The following is a 19310-nucleotide window of genomic DNA, read 5'->3' on the forward strand; positions in this document are numbered from 1 at the left end:
CTCTGTCTTGAATCCGTCATGAGTCTAGATGAGGGCTGTCTCCCGACGGAGACCCCTAATAGAACCTCATGCACGTTAAATCCCTTCCTCCCTGGAATTTGCTTGGATGCTTTGTCCTTGGGTGAGCTCACCCCACAGAGGATCCCCAGCCAGAAGGTCCTACCTGGGTCCTCCTCTGAATGAGGGATGGACAAGTTCTCAGGAACCTCCCTGATGTCTTCTCCCCAGGCTGACTGGAGAGCTTTCACACAATCTCTCTTGGAAAGGTTGGAGATTATGTCGAAGTGATTTTGGATGGTCATCAAGAACTATTAATAAACATTTCTTTCTTAACGTTTAAGGGCGTAATTTATTATTTATACATTAAAATACATCTCACTCACATAGCCTATTTAGAAAAATGTGTATTTACGTGCACGTATTTTTAACAGAACAAACTCAAATCCTATTTTTATTATTAATGAAGTGACGTACAAGAATTTAAGCAACTGATAGCCGAATGGATGCTTCATGACTGTGTATGTATTTGACCTCCTAGGAGTCACACTAGTTTCCAACGTTTTCACCAATAAAATCCTCATTAATTAGTTTTTGCCCTATCGATTCCAGGTTAGAACGATTTTTGCCTCCTGAACGGAATGTATTAGGTAATAATTCATTCACCCCCCTATTTTTCTGTTTTTATCAAAGATACATGTAGCTGATAATCAGTATTATTATTATTGATCACCTTGAGCTCACTCTTGGACCGTGAGCTCTCCATCCCAGGGGCTCTTTGGAACAGGAGGGAAGGTGCCTCGCGGATCGGCTTCTCTGGGTAGAGCAGCAGACACGGCTGCTTGACCCCTCTGTGACTGTAGTTTCAGAGCTTTGAGCTGGACACGTGGCCTCCCAGGTAGAAGCTACACTTTCCGTCGCCCTTCCATCTCGGTCTGGCCATGGGCTCTGGGTTCCAGCAGATGGAGCCCGAGCAGGAGGGATGTGGGCAGATCCCAAGTCGAAGGAGCGTGGCTTCTCCTCGTTTCTTTGCTCTTCCCGGGGTGGGATGCTGGTGGGGAGCCACCCTCGTGGACCAGGGCACACTGAGAATGTACAGGGGGACACGATAGAGACAGTCTGGGTCCCTGGGCTCCTTGTGTAACAACCCAGTGAAGAGATGCGGATACAGACGTGAGCTGAGGCAGGAGTGATGACGCTGAGATCCCAGGTCCTCCCTGTGTTTTACTGCCAGCCTTGGCGCTGTCGGCCTGGGCTCCCGCCGTCCTGTGTGACCCATTCTCTTCTGGGCGTCACTGTCACTGTCACAGCAGCCCAGCCTGTACCTCACGCATGAGTGGGCTCAGATACTCGTGAGTGTAATCACTAGGCATTTGCAACCCATGTGTGTTTCTGCATGAAAGGTGGTCAACTGCCTTTAGTGGCAGAAGGAAAGAGCCTCTCTGTATGTAGTGTAAAACTCATAATTTCAGCCCTTTTCTCCCACGGTTTGTCTTCCCTCCGGAAGGTGGGTACCGTGACTCTGGTCTCTCCTGGGGTTTTGGTCCAAGCATCTATATGTGCTTCGTTTCCTCCTTGTAACACCTGACAGACTTTGCTGAACTTCCCGAATAACGGGAAGAATAATCTCTACAGTGAATAGCGTACAACTCGCCTCCAGATGTGGTTCTGCTCCCGCCCTCAGGCATCCACCCCTCTCCCAGGTCCCCCGCAGGCAGAGCTCCAAGCCTGTTTATAGGTTTGTTTATAGAGTCCAACGCATCCCTTCCCGCCCCAAGGAGCACCTCAGGTCACATGGAGGCTGGGGGGACCCGGGGGCGGGGCTTTGAGATTGTCCTCCTGTCTAAAGCTGCCCCTGAAGAGTCTATCTGTGCTCTCAATGTCTTCTTTTTCCAGGAGGATGGGCACTTAAGGGGCTGACCCCCCCCCCCCCCACCGTTAAGGGAAGTGACGCTGTTTTCCCAGGTCCAGAGGACAGAGCCGCACCAGGGCGCAGTAATGAGAACAGGGCCATCTCCTCACTGCTCTCTCGGGTTTAATTTTTCCCATTTCACAGATGAGTAAATGAGGAACCAGTATGTTTAAACAACTTACCCCAAATCTCATTGCCTTTCAGGTTTCAGCACCAGAATTTGAACCCATGAAGGGTTTCCTGATGCCGACCCAGACTTGCACCAAACGTGGCTGTCCGAACCTTCTGGGAGCTTGTTAAAATTGAGGTAAGTTCCCGATCCCACATCGGGGCTATCTTTCCAGTAGTTTTGGGATGAGTCTTAAGGCTTTGAATTTTATTTGTAATCAACTACCCAGGCAATTCCAATGCACGGCGAATTTGGGAACTACTGTTTGCTGCCACACAGGCCACACTGGTCTCGGAATTTTTACAGTCTTTTCCCCTTTGCCCACTTCCTCCCTCACCCCCAGACAGATGAATGATTCAGAGTGAGAGCAGTGTGTCTTAAAGCGAAACTCAACACCTGTTGAGGCAATGTTTTGAAGATTAGTTATATGAATGCATTATCCCTTTAGCTATAACCGCCATCCAGCTTGAAGGGTGTCTTCCCATCCACCCGTTACTACTTACTGAGTGATGCCTTGTGACCCCATCCCCAGATTGCCTGAGCTGTCCATGAGGGAGGCCAAATGACATGTGCGAGACAATTCAAGGGTAAGAAAAAAATGATAAATTTCAGGTTATAGCAACTGACACTTGGTGGACTTGAACCAGAGGGAAGCGAGTTACAGGAAACGGGAGAAGTAGGGAAGGTTTCCTAATAGAGGTTATGCTTGAATTAAGTCTGGAAGCAGTCAGGTTCGGAAAGGCAGGTGTAGGATGGAAAATCTATGTAGTGGGAAGAGATGAGCAAAGGCACTCGCGTCCTAAAGCAACCGAGGGCCATGAAGTAACTGGTACTTATTTCCTGAGTCGCTGAGGATGTAAACTGGAATATCAACAATCTGAAAGTGTGTGTGTGTGTGTGTGTGTGTGTGTGTGTGTGTGTGTGTGTGAGAGAGAGAGAGAGACAGAGAGAGAGAGAGTGAGAGTGAGAGAGAGAGGCTGGAGCAAGGTGAGGCCAGGGTGGGTGGGGAGCATTGCTGGAGGATGCTGTCTGGGGCGGCGGGGGGGGGGGGGGGGTCAGCTGCTGGGACACACATCTGGGGAGGGGGGGATGGGCAGGTAGCGGGAAGGTCTCTGCTGGGGCACGGAGGCCACAGACCCAGGAGGGCTGTTCGCAGTGAATCGACGACCTTCCTAAACTCTCCTAAGCTCGGGGGGCCTGGGGACACGTCCCTCCCTGCCCCTCGGAGTCAGGCTGCTTTGGGAAGTGAAACATTTATTTTATTCTCTCTTGAAAACAAACTTTACATCATTGATCTGCTGCTGAAAAATGTTTGTGCTGAACTCCTGCTTCTAAGCCAGGGCCTATGACTCAGATGGTGTGCATTTCAAAATTCTCTCAACATAATTTCACATAAAAAAGAAACATCTTACACTGGGCCAACTCTGTTAAAAACCAACTGCCTTGTATCACTAATACATAGCTGGATTGATTCATGGTGTACATCTTCAAAGACCTGGATAATCATCTTTGTTTGCAAATTCCTTATTAACGTGGAGATAAATGTTATCATAAATTGAACTTTCATACGATGGGCTAAATTTTTGGGTCTTTAGAGTTCATTTCCAGAATGTTCGATAGCACGACTGTAAGGGCTGCATGGCACTTTCCCAATTGGACACAGTTGGAGATTTTTTTTTTTTTTTGTCTCCTTTTTCTTTAAGCGAGATGATAAACACTTAATAAGAAGATGGAACTTATGGAAATTAGCCAGAAGAGAATAGCATTCTACCGATGGAATTCCACTTCAGATGCTGGGCTGGAGAGAAATCCTCCTCTCAAGCTCCTTCGCCTTTAGATGATGGCTTTAAAAACTGTGAAAACAGAGAAGGCCAAGTGTGTGGTCTTGGGCAATTTCGTAATAGTCTGTGCAGGAGACAGAGGGGGTGCTTTGCTGGAAAAAATGATTAGCTTTTTCTTTACGATGACAGAAAACAGTTGCAATTCAAAGATGCCAAAGGTTCTGCAGCCCTCCCTTTTGGCAAATTGTTAGGTAATCACGGCTCCCAGGTGGTGCTTTCAATAAAGGCCTTGGAAAGTCACGCCCCAGAGATGTCCTCAGGGCAGAGCCATTGTCAAGGGGAGAAACTCGGAGAATTAGTCAGAGCAGGGCTGGAGGAAAAGATGCTGGATTTTCCTTCAGGGGAATCTGCTCCTGAGTTCCTGGAGCGCCTTCAGGTGCCTCTGACTGACTAATGAGCGTGAAGTCTGCTCCCGAGTTTCTCAGGCCGAACTGGAGGAGCCCTTCTCAGGTTCCAGTGTTATTATTGTTGTCGTCTGATTTAAGTTATCCCAGGAAGCGTCAGGCCCACGCTGAGGTATCAGTCCTCTCATATGCAATCTCTTATAACAAAATAGGTTTTAATCAACTAGTTACCTTGCTGGTAATACACCACACGACGGTTTTGACCTTTTCAAACAAGTTTTCCCGAGACTGGTTTTTCTTTTGTCACTTCGGCAGCGATCTGATCGGCCTGGCCCGGGACCCGCACCCCGAGCCTGGGCTCTTTGCCGGCGCCAGGCCCTCCGTATGTAACGGGGACTAGGGGTGAGGCGGACAGTCGTCTGTGTCTGTTGAGTCAGTTCAGAGCTCCTGTGTGAGCACAGCGCCAGGCCTGGGAGCCCCACGCTGTAGAAGACCATTCTCATCCCTGACACCCTCGGCGCGGTGACGCTCAGACGCTGGAAGGCAACGGTATCACTTTGTGGGGCCGACGGGGACTAGACTCGCGCACAGGTGCTCTGGGGGGCTGCGCATTTTGATCCCGCGAGGCCATCCCAGGTCAGCTGGCCTGTGATGTGCGGCCCGAGGGAGCTGAGTGGGACGCAGGTGTCCTGACGGCCCTGCTCTGCATCCCCGCGACACGGGCCCCGCCGGCTTGCTCCGCTCAGCCTGTAACAGACCTTTCCTGCTGCAGAACTCATAACCGTTCGGCCCTGTCGGCCCCTAGAAGTAGCAGACTTTCCAAACTGGGCATACTCAATCCAGACCCTTCTAAGACTCCCCAGGGTTGAGAGAGCTCCTGAAGGTGAACTGTGCTGAAACTGGCGTTTGGACGCCTGTTACTTGAGCCGCGCACCTTCTGCGCTTTCTCGATTCTGGTTTGTTGGGCAGGTTCCTCAACAGCCCTAGAAAACTGCGTAGCAAGTGGACCTACCTGCCCTGAGCCTCTCCAGGACCCTCTTCCTGAGAGGTCCCTTAACTGTCACCCAGGGTGACTGGGGACCTCATGTCTGAGGACCATCGAGGTGCTGGAGATACGTCAGAAGAAATGATTGTGGTGGGAATAGTACCTAGGCCATGGGATGGAGTGGGGTTGTTACCTGCCTCTTTACTGGGACAGGTGAGTGAGGGATGGAGGTGAGCATCTTGGTGGTGGAGGCGGGGATGGCACAGGTGTGCGGCATCAGACTTACGCTGAGGGCAGGAAGGTGCCGCAGGGCAGGATGCCCTGGAAGAAAGGCCTCCTGCCGGTGGGAGGTTCTTCTGTTTACTGGAGGTTCTTCTGTTTACTGGATTCCTCTGCTTCAAGACAGAGAGCCACCTTCTTCCTCAGCATGGCCTCCCTGATCCCAGTGAAGCCGGCCAGGACCCCGTGGGGCTCCTGGGCACGGAAGTCTTTCTGTGTCCCCCGTTCCTTGTTTGTAGGGAATAGACTCCAGCCTCCATGATCTTCCCTGAGTTCCAAAGGGCAGGTTCAAACAGTTGCTGATCAGGGAACGGAGGGGATGCAGAGACCAGGGAGAAGCAGTCCAGAAATAGCGCAGCCTTGGGGCGGGGTCCTGGTTCCACCTCAAGGGTTACACACAACAATATCTTTGAGCTCGTTACAGAACTAACCGCCCCCCTCCAAAAATGGAAGATGTTAGCGATCTTCATTCCAGAGAAGGTCACAGTTTGATAACCTTGAGAAGTTCATCAAGAGAACATTTGAGGCCCTGCACACACCCTGACCCTTATCAGCAACCTCCCCCGTGAACCACTGCTATAAAACTCCTCACCAGGTCCCCCCAGGGTTGGGACACAGAGTTTTTCAGGGCACGAGCCCGCTGTGTCCCCCTTTGCCTGGCAAAGCAATAGAGCTATTCTTTTCTGCTTCATCCAAAACTCTGTCTCTGGGATTTGATTCGGCACCGGTGCACAGAGGCCGAGTTTTCGGCATCTCCAGCAAGGCTGTGATGGTTTTTGGTCTCTGACGCTTTGAGTTTTCTTGCCAGCTCTGCCTGTCTCTGGCCGGTGTTAGAGTGATGGACATGTTCCTTAAAACACGTGCCCAGGTTGTCAGGCTCCTCGATGCAGGACTTGTAAGACGTGATCCGTAAGTGCTGGCTGGGTTGAGCCCTCGCCCGTCGCTGGGTGCCAGACAGGGATTCAAGGACGGGGACAAATCACACCAGCTCCCTCATCCACAAGCTTTTCATCGAATAAGAATGCATTGAAGATAAACATCAAAGGAAACTTTAAAAGTGAAAAGTAGTCACAAAAGGCTAAAGTGTGCGCTGAAGTGTGTGTTTGGAATCAGAAGGGGCGCACCATTCGGCGTGCTCTGTGGGAGAGGCTTGGTTTATAGCTTGACTGCTGTGCTCCAGCACACACATGGGAACTTTCTTGTTTTTAAATCACCAGTTTTAAAATAACTCTCTTAAAGATGAGTTTCACCCTGGTGGCCTCACTGCATCTCTATCCACACCCCAGGGCTCTGAAGACAACTCCTGTGAAGACCCCCAAACACACGACACAGCAAGGGGCACTCCTGAGGTTGGGGAGGAGACCAGTGGGGCTGGGACAGTTGTGGGGAATAAAGCCCAGGGCCCGAGGCTTCGGAAGTTCGTAGACCGTGCCGCGTTCCTATTATCCTGGCTGCGGTTTGATATCTCGCAGCTTAATAACATCATTTTAAACGTCTCATTATGGAGAATTTCCAAGCATTACCCAACTAGAGAAAGTAGCCTATGGACCCCTGTGTACCCATCACCTAGCTGTTTTGGTCAAGAATGAACTAGTGGCCGATCTCGTTTTACATACTCCCCAGATAGATACTTCTAACACTGATGTTTTCAAAAGCTGATGCTGTTCAGCAATGATTTGGTGGAGTGAATCTGTCGCAGGGAGAATCCACAAAGCAGTCTCTGCCTTTACGCAAGGTTGTTGCAGATGGGGAGAGAGAAGCGTGTATCGGAGAAACACAGGACAAATATGGGTAAATCAGGATCTTAATTAACTGTCTGTAAGAAGAGCTTCCAAACAATGTCAATGGGTTGAATAAGAACCGGAAAAAGAAGACGGAGGAATACAGCTGACTCTGGAAAAATGAAACGTTAGCTGAAAAAGAAAGGAGAAAACGTACAGGTTAGCACAGACTAAAAAAGGGCAGAGTGACAAAGCCGTAAGTGGTCACAAATGCACGTGTTTGTGTGTAAACCACAACAGCTGGCTGGACGATGGCGGGTCAAAACAAATTCTCTGGGGAAAATGAATGTAAGTCTCTTGGGCCAACATCTGTAAACACTGAACGTTTTTGTTTCTTGGAGGCGGGTGACCACCTCCTGCCATCAGCTCCAGGGCGAGATGTTTCCCTAAACCTGTGGGTCTCCTTTCGTGCAAGAGCCCATCAGGGATTCAGTTTGAATATTCTATTTCTGACTCCTTTGTTGTGGAATTATTTTTCAAGTTAGTTTGAGTAATGTTAATATTTTCAGAAAATCACATATGTATGATGCATATATATAAGCTCTCGGGCACTCTTACTCAGTAATCAGGATGTGTCTCTTTTTTCCCAAGAGAGCGCATCCATAATTAAATGGACGCTAACACCTCGCCGATGCCTGTCTGTTCCGTGCGGGACACTGGTGGGGACGAGGCTGTCTGTCATCGGCGGGGTGGAGCGGGGATGGGCGGTGTCTGGACAGGCAGCGTGGGCTGGGTCCTCGGCCCGCGGAGGAGGGGGCGGCCACCTGACTGCCGTCGGGGGTGCTCAGGGCATCGAAGGCTTGAGCACTGAGGGGCTGTCAGGGACGCAGTGGACGGTAGGAGTCACCTTTGGGGGCTCTCCTGAGCCCGGAGTCCAGCTGTCGCTCGCTGGTCACGTGGATCCTGGGCATGTTGACTTCCCTCTGCTTTAGTCTCCTTGTCGGGGTGCTCACAGCGGCACTGACCTCCCTGGGTGCTTGTAAGTTAAAGCATCCTTGCTCTGCTTCGGCTCAGAGGGACCCATGGCCGTGCTGGCCGGGAGGAGGACTCGGGCCAGAGTGACCTTGACAGGGGTTGGGGGTACTGGGCGCCAAGGGGCCGTGGAGCCCAGGACACCGCTCACGGGTGATGGCTGAGCTGCGTCCATAAGGGAGCATGGGAAAGACAACTCAGGGGCGGGAGGATGTGGGTTAGAGTGAACCTGGCAGGAAGTGGGGTTACTGGGTGCACAGAGGGTGAATGTGGTCCAGCAACCCAGGGGCCAGCGGGGAGCCACAGGGGCCTTGGTTTGCTGCCTCTGAGCCGGGGACCTCGCGTCTGTCCTGCCAGAGGCCACTTGGGCCGGGGCAGGTGCCAAACCCACACCGTGCAAGGGGTCAGGAGCCGGGCGCACTTGACCCTGGCTTTCTGCATTCCAAGCCCCACCTTCTTCCTCAGCCCCCGCCCTGCCTTGTTTAGGACAAGGAACAATAGTCATAAGGACACCCACCCTGCCGGCCCCCGGGCTGTTCCCTCCTGGAGGAAAGAGGAAGGAGCCGCTGGGGGGTGGGGGGGAGGGCCTGCAGCGGGTGGGAGGGCAGGGGGGTGGGGGGGGAGGGGGGTGGCGGGGAGGGGGTTGGGGGGGTGGGGGGGGGGGGGGGCCGGGGACCCACCACCTTAGTGACCTGTCACCACGTTTGCTGAGCAAATTGAAAGTTTGCACGTCAGCGGGAAGCCGGTGTCCTGTTTGCAGACCCTCCCCTTGCGGTTTCCCGAGTTGTGGCCAAGGCTGAGAGGCGTGGAGGAAAGGACCCATCGGACGTGCAGACCTGCCCGTGCTTTGATCGCAGCGGGAGACGGCTTTGGTTCCCGCCTCTCGCAGCCTTTGTGAAGGGCAGGGACGCCTTTGACAGCAGGCCGAAGTTTGCGTCTCCACTTCCGCCAAGCCCACTTTGCGTGTCTGTGTTCTGAAGATGACGGAGTTCGCGACAGCCCCAGTTAGGACCGATTGGGAGCGTGGGCGGCTGACCCCTGGCCAGAGAGAAGTGACACTTGGTCGTACCTTTTTCTCTTTATTTCCAGCAAAGAGTTTGAGTTGCATTTTATCCACAAAAAGGCTTCGTTTGCCTATTTTTTGTCCGTTTGTATCCTTTTTTATTTTTCCTTTTTCCTTCATAATGAATTTTTGAATTGATCTAAACCTGAGAACGGATTCCGTGTGAGGCTGGAAGTGTGACCCTTGACCTTGACCCTTGACCCTGGGACAAGAAGCTGGAGAGTGAGGAGAGAGGGCTTCTGCTCCCGGGTTTGCTTTGACGCAGCCAAAGACTGAGTGAATGACTCAGCTTCTCTCTGCTGTAGTTTTCCCACGTGGAAAACAACTTTAGTAATTCCTGGGCCCGCTGTGTGTGACAAAATTCCATCCCCTTGGAAGAAACGAACTATCAGATTATGGTATATGATTAGGTAATCCGTAGCTTCTGATTTCTATTCATGTGCTAAGCTTAGCCATTTTGTGGGGGAGGTTTCTGAAAGAAATAATTTGATTTTCACAATCGCTTGGGCTCATGAGCGCGTGATGAACACAATAGCTACGTGCCGAGAAAACAAATTCTTCCCTTGTGCTGGTTCCATTGTTCTAGGCGACTAAATCTCTAGATGATTGTTTAGCCCCACTCTTTTTTTTTGGTCCTGTCCCATCAGATACGCATTCCAAGAAATTACCTTAAGATTTGTTTCACCATGAAAGCTACATTCTCAGCTGTGCTCCAATCAACCGGATAAAAGTGGCGAACCCATCCTGGTTGACTATCACCTTTCAAAGTATGTGTGTGGAGGAGCGAGCCTGAGCCCTCATCCCTGCCTGGCTATTGTTAGAAATAAGTAATGATGTATTAGGACATGCTTTCTGTGCCAGAAGTTTCCGAAACTTTTTGCAACCGCACATAGAAACAGGAATTACTTCACCCGCCGTTGAAATGTGGCCACCGCTTCGATGAGATGGGGCAGCTGTTTAAAAATGCACGGCAACTTTAATAGAAAAACCAACGCACAGCAACATTCCAGAACGGGGGGCCTGCAAGTGAGGGGCAACTTGCCTCCCACTGAAATCAGAGGGGAAGCTTTCTGGGCTGGGCCTGCTGGTGCTGGGCTGTGAGGGGCTTTAGTTTTGTGTCTCCCTAGGAAAGCCAACCTCTTCTGTTCAGGGCTGCCTCCTGGTCACCTACTAAATCATCCGATCCCAGACCACCAACTGATGGGCAGCCCTCAGCAGCGTGGCAGGTTCTCCACACTGGCTGACGGAGGTTGGCAGCAGGAAGAGGTGGCCTTGCGTGAGGAGTGGTGACCTGACCCTGCAGTGACGCTTACAGCTGGGCACGGCCCAGGGTGATGGAACAGAGAACACTGTCCAGTGCTTCCTGGTCACTGTAAAATATGTTCTCCGACCTCAGAGACACTGACATAAATTCATCAGCTTGGAGTCTACACTGTTCCTGTATTTATCTGCTCACATGGGCCAGAGTATCTTGGAGACAGAGACAGAAAAGTGTCTCTTTTTTGGACCACAGTTTCATTAGCAAAACTCGCTTCTCTTTTAGGCAAAAGAAGGACTCAATTTACGAGTAGATTCCTCTTCTCTGGATAGATTTTAGTTTCGGGAAAAGCAAAGCTGATGACCACTGTACTCCCTCAGGCCTTCTTCTTCCCAGGGAAGTTGAGGATTTTCACGGTGAAAAGAGAAGGGGAGCCAGCACAGCATACGACACGCTAAAGCCCACGGCAGGCAGGCAAGCAGCGCCCACAGGAAAAGTATAGCTGTAAACACACGCATCAGAAAAGAGGAAAGCTCCCACGTTAGTAACCCACGTCTACACCTCAAGGAGCTAGAGAAAGAAGAAAAAAATCAAACCCAGAGCCAGCAGAAGGAAGGAGGGAAGATTAGAGTGAAGAGAAATAAAGTAGAAGCTAGAAAAACAACAGGGAAAATGGTCAAAAACAAAAGTTGGTTCTTTGGAAAGACCAACAAAGTTGACAGACCTTTAGCTGGATTGACTGAAAGAGGGGGCTGCTCGGGAGTGTCTGGGGGGTTTGTTCTCCCGTTTAGGGGGTTGATGGTGCCAGGCTGGTCTCTGCCCCGTCTGGGCTGTGAGCCTTTGCGGGGCTGTCCTAGATGATGGGGGGGGGGGGCGGGTGGTGGTGTGGAGGGTCGGAGGCCATCCCAGGGAGGCTTGTGATACAGGTTAGATAAAACAGGGTGTTTTGCACACCCCGATATTTCTTCTGGGAAAGGGAACCAGAGTCCTTGAGGGAAAGCCTACAGTGGGAAAGGGCAGCCTGGGGCTGGACTGAGGGAGGAGGTGTGGGTGGGCTTAGGCAGGTCACGGCATTTGCTGGTAGATGCAAGGCCCCTCCTGCCCCAAGGCACTCCCTGAGCCCGGCATTCTGTGTCCTCCAAGTGCAGGGTCAGGGCCGCTGTTCCCATTCACCGTGTTCTGGTGACAGCTCTGATTCTCCGTGGAAGATTCCACTTTCCCAACTAGGTCCAAATCAGATATTGACTTTACTAATTTTAAGTCATTTTGCCCATAGACAGCGGTGCTTTTAGGAGGACATGAGGGAACGCCTGGGGGGTCGCCACGGGAGACTGCCCGAACCTGGGCTCTAGAAGCATGGTCCCTGAATGGACCCTCGGAGGCACGCTGGGCCTCGGCGGGCGTGTCCGTCGGCGCGGGTCGTGTTAAAATGGCCCTCTTTCTGTGGCCCGCAGCATCTCATCGTCCTCCAGGTCCTGACGCTTTGTACCGTTCAAACCAGTGTCGAAAACCCCAGCTGGTCCTTGCCTTCGAGCAGATGGGCACTCAGAGGCCTTGTGCTTGCCCCGGCCCCACGTTCGGAAGGGCACGTGTGGCCACTGAGCGGGGGACGTGGGAGGAGCTGAGCCCACGGCGGGGGAGGCGGAGGCCATGGGGCTACTCTGGGCTGGCGGCCGGACCGCAAGCCTCGGCCCCTGGGCTGGCTTCCCTCCCTCCATCACAGGGCCAGGGAGCCAAGGCGCATGGAGATTCGGGACGTCTGTGTCCGCAGTGACCATGCTGGCACCACGGGGTCCGCTGGGGATCAGAGGCCCAGGTCAGCAGCACAGCCCTTGCGCTGCCCCTGGCCTTCCACCGCAGGGACCAGGGTCGGTCCTCCCTGAAGGTTGCTGGTGCTGCCTGGGTCCTTGTTGTCCACACCCCCTTGGCTGGGGCGGCCTGTGTGCCGGAGCGGGGAGCCTCTGACGCCCCCCTGCCCCTCACCTGTGTGCGAGCTCACCTGCAGCTCCACTGCTGTATGTGTTCCCTCTCCCTGGAGAGACAAGCTTCCCCGCGTGTGTGAAGGCATCTGGATTTGATTCTGAAGATGACGGCTGTTAGTGTGGTGAAGGTTGGGACTGGAATTTGGGGGATCAACCCGGGCGTGTGACAGGCGACCCCAGGAGGGATGCTGGGGTCTGAGTCAAGCACTGGGGGCTGCCTCTTCTCCCCTGCAGGGTGACTGGAGTTGATCCCATCAGGACGTCCCTCTGTGACGGATGCAGTGGTTGGCGTGGTGCCTGCCTGCCCTGGGAGTGGGTGGGAGAGAGGGCTGGGCCTGGTCCTGCCTCAGGGAGCCCACGGGGGCTGTGAGACACTCCTGCGTTGCAATTACGGATTTCATGCGCGCTTAATGAGATAGTAGACCCCTGAGGTAAAAGCAGGGTAATTACTCAAAATAGAGGCAAGACACTCTCCTATATCCTGTAGATATTAGCACTTAGTGACCCAGACAAGCATCTCTTAACACCCTCTTTCTCTGAGCCGTTTATAATATACTGAACTTAGTCTAGTTGGGAAAAAGCCACCATAGCACCAGCTTCTATTCAACCAACCCACTGTGACCGTCTCTTCCAGAAAGTATTATTTCCACACTCAGCGCGAAAACAGTAAGCACTTATTTAGTATTTTTAATATTCAGAATACTTACACTTACTAATTACTAATGAACCCAAACCTCGAAACCCCCAAACAAAACACACAGCAAAACCCAGCAAAATGTTAGGTATTTTATTCTCCAGGAATCAGTCACTTTACAAAAAGGTAAATGGGCTTGTTTCCTAGGTGGGGACACTGGCTGCCTTGTCTGTGTGAGTTCCAGGCCGTCCCTCCCCTCACCCTGCAGTCGGCATCGACCACCCACTCTGACCTGTGGGCCTGTGTCATCTTTCCCCTTGGATTGGCTGGGAAGCAGCTGGCGGGGCCGGCGGGGGTGAGGTCATATCTGTGGCCACGAGGAAACCCTTCCTGACTGGGCTGGTTGGACCCTCTGTCCCTGCACCCGGCCCGGCTTCTCCCACGAGCCGCCGAGGCGGGGACAGAGGGAGCTGGGTGATGGGTAGACTGCGTAAACAAAAAATGAACTTTTCTCTTCTGCCTGTGTGTCCTCCTCCCGGAAAGGTGATGGGCCGGGGTGAGGGAGAGTGCTTTGTTCGTAACGATAGGCCCGACTGTGATGGCGACAGTAAGTTTTCGGTTCTGACACCAAGAACGAAGGGCTCTGACTCATCCGGTGGATTTTGTCAAAGTTCTGCTCTTTGGTTCCCTGCTGACACAGGACACCGCCCCACCCCCCCGGACAAGCACACGGGAGCCCCGGAGCCCAGCCTCCAGGACACCTCCGGACACCGCACCCCTTCACATTCTGCGGGACCCACCTGACCCTCGCGCCCTCCAAGCACTGGGCCCCTTCTCTCCCCACCGCCCCGGGCTCTTCCCTTTTCGCATCTGTTTTTGGAATCATTCGACCCCCTCACCGGCTTGAGGATCAGCACAGTGAACCGCTGCGGGGTGTTCAGCTCCAGACTTGGCCCAGAGGACGCACCGGGTAGGGCCCTGCCCTCCGGTGGCCCGAGGGACGGCCAGGCACAGGGCCTCACATGGAGAAGCGAGTCGTCCAACTGAAAAATCCATTCTTCCTCGTCTACGCTCAGAATAATTCCTGTTGCTCCAAATCAGTCATGTCCACAGAGTACTGACAAAACTGAAATCATATATAAGGCAGATGAAAGTATTTTGTGGATTGCTTGGATTTCTCCTTTTTTTCAGTAATTTTTATGTTTTCACATTTTTCTGGGCCTTAGAAATACCTTTCCCCTTCGCATCTTTCTCCGCTACGACTGGCTGGGATCTCATCTTCACTCGTTTCAGCTCCCCACGGCTCTGTCAGTTTCTGACCACGTGAGAGACGGACTCCACACGAGATCATAAGTAAATGGGGGTTCTCACAATTCTGTCCTTTTGGAGCTAAGACTCCAGAGCTCAAATGAAAGGAAACAGAATTTTCAACACACTCTCTCGATGTGTTTCCATAAGGTTAGATTCCTTACAGAAATGATAAGCTATTTTGATGGATGTCAGTGTCTTATGGAGACAGCTGCTGTTTTCTTTGTTTTGTGGCCAGGTGAGAAGGTCCTGGGAGGGAAGAAAGCTGTGAACTCAAGGGTAGGAGATGCAGGGGATGTCACTTCTCTTAAATTTGAGGAAGGACTGAGCGAACCAGGTTTGACAAAGACACACATGTTTACGAAAAGGAAAATGACAGAGAAGCCAGGAGATAAGTTCTAGAAAATAAGGGAAGAGGTCCCCAGTACCAGTATCTCTCTTCTTTTCTCTTTCTTCTCTTGGTTAAGCGGAGGGTGGGGTAGCGGAGACGCGGCCCGCAGCCCCTGGGCCCCCAGGCCTCCCCGTCCCATGGAGCGCCGCCAGCCGCTCCAGCAGGCCTTCACTCTCCGCCAGCGCTTTCTCCTCTCTGTTTCCTCCCAGACCATCAAACGAGGGACAGCCTCGGCTTTAGAAGAAAGCTACCACTGCGGATTTGCTTGTTTTAGGCCCGGAGTCATCTGATTTTCACGAGACAGTAACGCAGCGAAGGTAAGAGTGAAAGATTTAATTCAACAGCTCTGGCTGTGCTTTTCTTGCAGGTGGGAGAGGGTATTTTGAAGAGCTTTGAAAGGTAATTTATTTTCCTCAAACAAATGAATTGGTATTTCGGGCTAACTCTTTGGGGTGCTGGAGATGACCTAAGCTGACACTTCTTTATCTGAATGTTGTTTCCAGGGTTGTCCACGTGACACATGAGCCATCAGCACCAAAATAGATAAAGAAAAGTACCTGTTTTCACTTACATCCATTGTTTGTGATATTTTGCACCTACTTCATGAAACTGATCTGTCAGTGAAAAACAGGTTTCGTTTGAGGCACGTATCAGAAAGGGTCACGACAACCCATCACTTCTGGCTGTACACCGTGGAGAGCTATGACGTCTCCATCTGCGTTAAACGTTTCCCCTGGGGTTTTTGTATCCGGTGTTCACTTGCTTGGAAAGTGTTAGCGTCACAGGCAGGGACCGTGGATCAGACCTGGTGTTCTTGGTGTTAACTGGGCGGGTTGGCTTGCTGCTCAGCTCCTTAGTTTCCTTCATTGACCAAGTAGGAGGAATAAAGTCTACGGGGCAGGATCGACCGTGTTCGGAGACGGTTGGGAAGGCCGCAGGGCAGTACTGCCGGCGGTGGGTGCGCAGGGCCATTAGGACGCTGGGGGCCCACGGTGGTCACAGCACGGCCTCAGCGACTCCGCTACCACGATCCTAACGCGGCTGGTGCTGTGAATAGCTTTGCTTTGTCCCAGTAACGGTAACTCCCTGCACTGTTTTTATCCAGGAACAAAAGGAAGACTCTGAACTCTCCCTGCTGTTTGAAGTGTACCTTGAGAGTCCCGTGGTTTGTAAATGGAATACTTAGAATAAAGATTGCTTAGGATCTGGGTCACGGAAAGTCAGTGACTTGTTGCTGACTACGAGGCAGAGCTGTAATAGCCTATTTAAATCCCCTGTGACAGAGGCGAGTCATTTGCAACTACAGTTATTAGAGTTTCCAAGGAATTACAGCCTTGCTCCTGCCAACAGTCAGGCTGCCTCTCTCGGTGCGGGGGTGACCGCTGGCGTGGCCAGGGAATGTGAACCGTGACGATCTTCCAACATCCTCATCTCTTCAGGGTTTGGCATTTTATTTTTGGTGGCTTCCCCAGCAGCCTTTGTGCCCTGACCTGTAACTTCTATACCTCACAGGATAAGCTTTCCCCACTAGGTCTTAATATCCAGCCCCGTACGCATTCATCATGAAAAACCAGAAAACCAGTCCCCTTGTTCTCACTCGGACAATAGGACAGTGACAGTGGCTTAGATCCGGGGATGCGGGCTAGGCTAAGCAGTGGAATCACTGGGTCTCTTGTCTGGGAGGCGTGTGTTCAGAAGAGAAGGCGCTTGGCCTGTATCTCATCCTGGGAAGTGGGCGAGGATTTGAGTGGGAATTCTTCCTAACGGGGAGCAGAGGCTGGGAGGGTGCCAGGAAAGTGGGGTGGGCCCGTGACAGTTCCTTGGAAAAGGATGGGCAGCTTCTGAGCAGACTCCAGTGTGGGTTAGAAAGCGCCGCCACCCGACCATAGACAGGACACGTAAACTGTTTAGAGATTAAACGCTGGGTCGGGGGTGGGTGGTGCCTTGGAAACTAAGCCTCCCCTTCCCCGTTCACTACCCTTCCCCTGGGCTGGGACAGGTTTTAGAGCAGACATTTGTCACGACAATCATTCAGGGAGAAATGATACCCAAAGTGGTCCAGGTTCCAGGTTAACAAAGAATGCAGTAGAAGAACCTTTCATAAGAAATTCTTTCCAAATCCTCTAAAATCTCATTCCTGGGACTTCTAGGTTTCCAGAGTTAAGATATTAAGAGTTTACCTATTGCTCTGATTTCGATAAATTGTTTAATGTTTCCAAAGTTTTAATAAACTTATATATATATATGTACATTTTTTAGAAAGATCGGAGGCTTTATTTATTCATTTTGCTTTCACCGCGGGATTGGTATGTCCCTTATCTGTGCAGAATAAGCCACAAAGCAGCATCTAGAAGTGGTCGTTCGGATCAGACAGAGCTTCAAGAAGCACTTATTAAAGTACAGCAAGTCAGACCAACTGGTTCTCTCAGCGGCTTGTCAAGGGTGAACGGTCCCACGTCTGAAGGTCTGTGGCCAATGCCTGGGTGTGGTTAAAGCTTCGGCCACTGCCCTGGAAGCCTCACCCCTGCTGGACTATGGGGCCTCAACACTGCCAGCCTGGATGCTTCTCTGTGGCGGATTTAAGATGGGTGGTGTGTGTCCGTGAGCCGGGCCCTTGATGACCAGATGAGCTTTTCCCTGCAGTTTCCCCTGAATTGGGAAGTAACCGATTCCATCCTAACCGACAGCCTCAAAACGAACACCATGTGCATTTAGGGGTTGAATCAGCTCCCATGCAACCTTCCAGACGGTTCCCGCAGCTCAGGCTGACCTAAGTGGGTTGATTGACGGGAAAGCACAGAGGACCCTGCTACGTCGTGAACAGACGCCTTGTGATAGCTGACTAGGACCTTCCTAAAGGTTTCATTTTCTCTGTAAAGGAACAAGAAAAAGTTTACATTCTCTGATCCCTCCCTTTAAACGTCAGAATAGCGAATTGGAAGGAGTCCCCAGGCCTCAAGTCAGAAGCCCTCAAGCTGAGTCTCCATTTTGGGAGGCACTTAGTGAAGTACCTCTGGGACTCAAGGCAGTTTGCTCAGTCCTGCTGTCTCGGGTGCACGTGGATGGGATCGGGCACCGGGCCTGCACCTCTGCCAACACCATCTCATTTAGCACTAAAGCCACCAACCCCCTGCTGCCTTTTGCATAAACTAGGTAGATGAAGACGGACTAGGTTAAGGTGTAAAATACAGATTTACAAAATAATAAACGAAGAGATGCTCTTTTTTGGAGTACTTTCTGTCTGCCAGGCACTTAGCGCATATGATGTGTACTTTACATCTATCATCTCATTTCATCCTACAGTTAACACTGTGGGCAGGTGCTGGTTGAGGCTGGGCAACCTCGGGTCACAAAGCCAGTATGCGGTGGTGGTAGAGGTGGCCGTGGAAATGTCAGTATAAATCCCAAAGCATCCGACTCCAAATCCAGAGCGGTACTTCTTCATCTTTTACCAGATCTGTGCTTCAGCTTCTTAGAACTATCTTGAAGGACATATTATTTCTTGGAGTGATGAAGAAACAAAGTAGTGAGTGATGAAGACACTCACGTTTCTTTCTAATCATTCTTCAGGTTTCATACTTTTACAGATACTTCAGTTTCCTTTCCACACGTAGCACAGAAGCCTGTCTTCTGTACCTAGAATGTTTCTCTGCAGACTGTCTGCCCTTTACCGTGGGAGGTCGCGCCTGTGTCTTCACCAGCTTTCTGGTCCATTTCCAACCCCGTTCCCCATCCTGTAGGCTACTGAAGACTGGCTCCAGAACGTTCTCTTTACTCTATTCCGACCATCAAGGGAAAAACAGACGCAACGCTACAAATTCATGCGTATGTCCACTGGGGCGGTGCCCTCCTTGGTGAGAGCGTGTTTCCAACTTTGGAAAGCATCTGTTCATGTAGCTGCAGTCTCGTAGAATATTCTGTTTGGATTTTCTTAGAGTTGCTGTTGACACTGTTCTTTTCCCTCTAAGCATTGAGGTTAAGAGAGACAAACCTTCAGGAGTTGACTTCACTGAAACATTTGAGCTACTTGGGCAGAAAAGAACCCACAGTCCAAAAATGAATATGGACTTCTGGAAACAGTGCGTATTTTGCCGTGATTTCACCTAATTTCTTGTTCCACAGAAAGACATATTCTCCATATATCTATTATCAGAAAAAGAGAAAAAATGACATAATCCGACATGGCTGAAGTTTGAGACAGACACGTAGGAGAAAATTAATTTTTAATAAGTGACTAGGGACTAAAACTAAGCGAGATGCTTTCTGTTCTTAGTCATAAAAATTGGCTTTTCTTTTGTTACCTATGCTGACAGTTTAAGTAGCTTCCCCAAACTCTAAGTCCTGTTGCTCCATGGAAAGGAATTGCCTGAATTCTTTCTTCCCCTCCTCTAGGA

The 19310-nt window shown here is 51.3% G+C and overlaps 1 protein-coding gene across 4 annotated transcripts in view; it reads left to right on the plus strand.

Moving 5' to 3' along the window:
- The window catches only part of LOC116743338, a 149377-nt gene that overhangs the window by 116669 nt on the left and 13398 nt on the right, over nucleotides 1-19310 (plus strand). Inside the window, exons 3-6 of one of the 4 annotated variants that reach the window (XR_004346737.1) lie at nucleotides 2114-2216; nucleotides 2611-2665; nucleotides 15126-15233; nucleotides 15420-18112. The gene's annotated coding sequence lies outside the window, so the exon portion shown is untranslated. Of the gene's footprint in view, nucleotides 1-2113; nucleotides 2217-2610; nucleotides 2666-15125; nucleotides 15234-15419; nucleotides 18113-19310 lie in introns of those variants that run through there. The other 3 variants (XR_004346738.1, XR_004346739.1, XR_004346740.1) reach the window with 3 other exon arrangements.

The sequence above is a fragment of the Phocoena sinus genome, chromosome 18 (assembly GCF_008692025.1).
Source record: "Phocoena sinus isolate mPhoSin1 chromosome 18, mPhoSin1.pri, whole genome shotgun sequence".
In the NCBI taxonomy this organism is placed as follows: Eukaryota; Metazoa; Chordata; class Mammalia; order Artiodactyla; family Phocoenidae; genus Phocoena; species Phocoena sinus.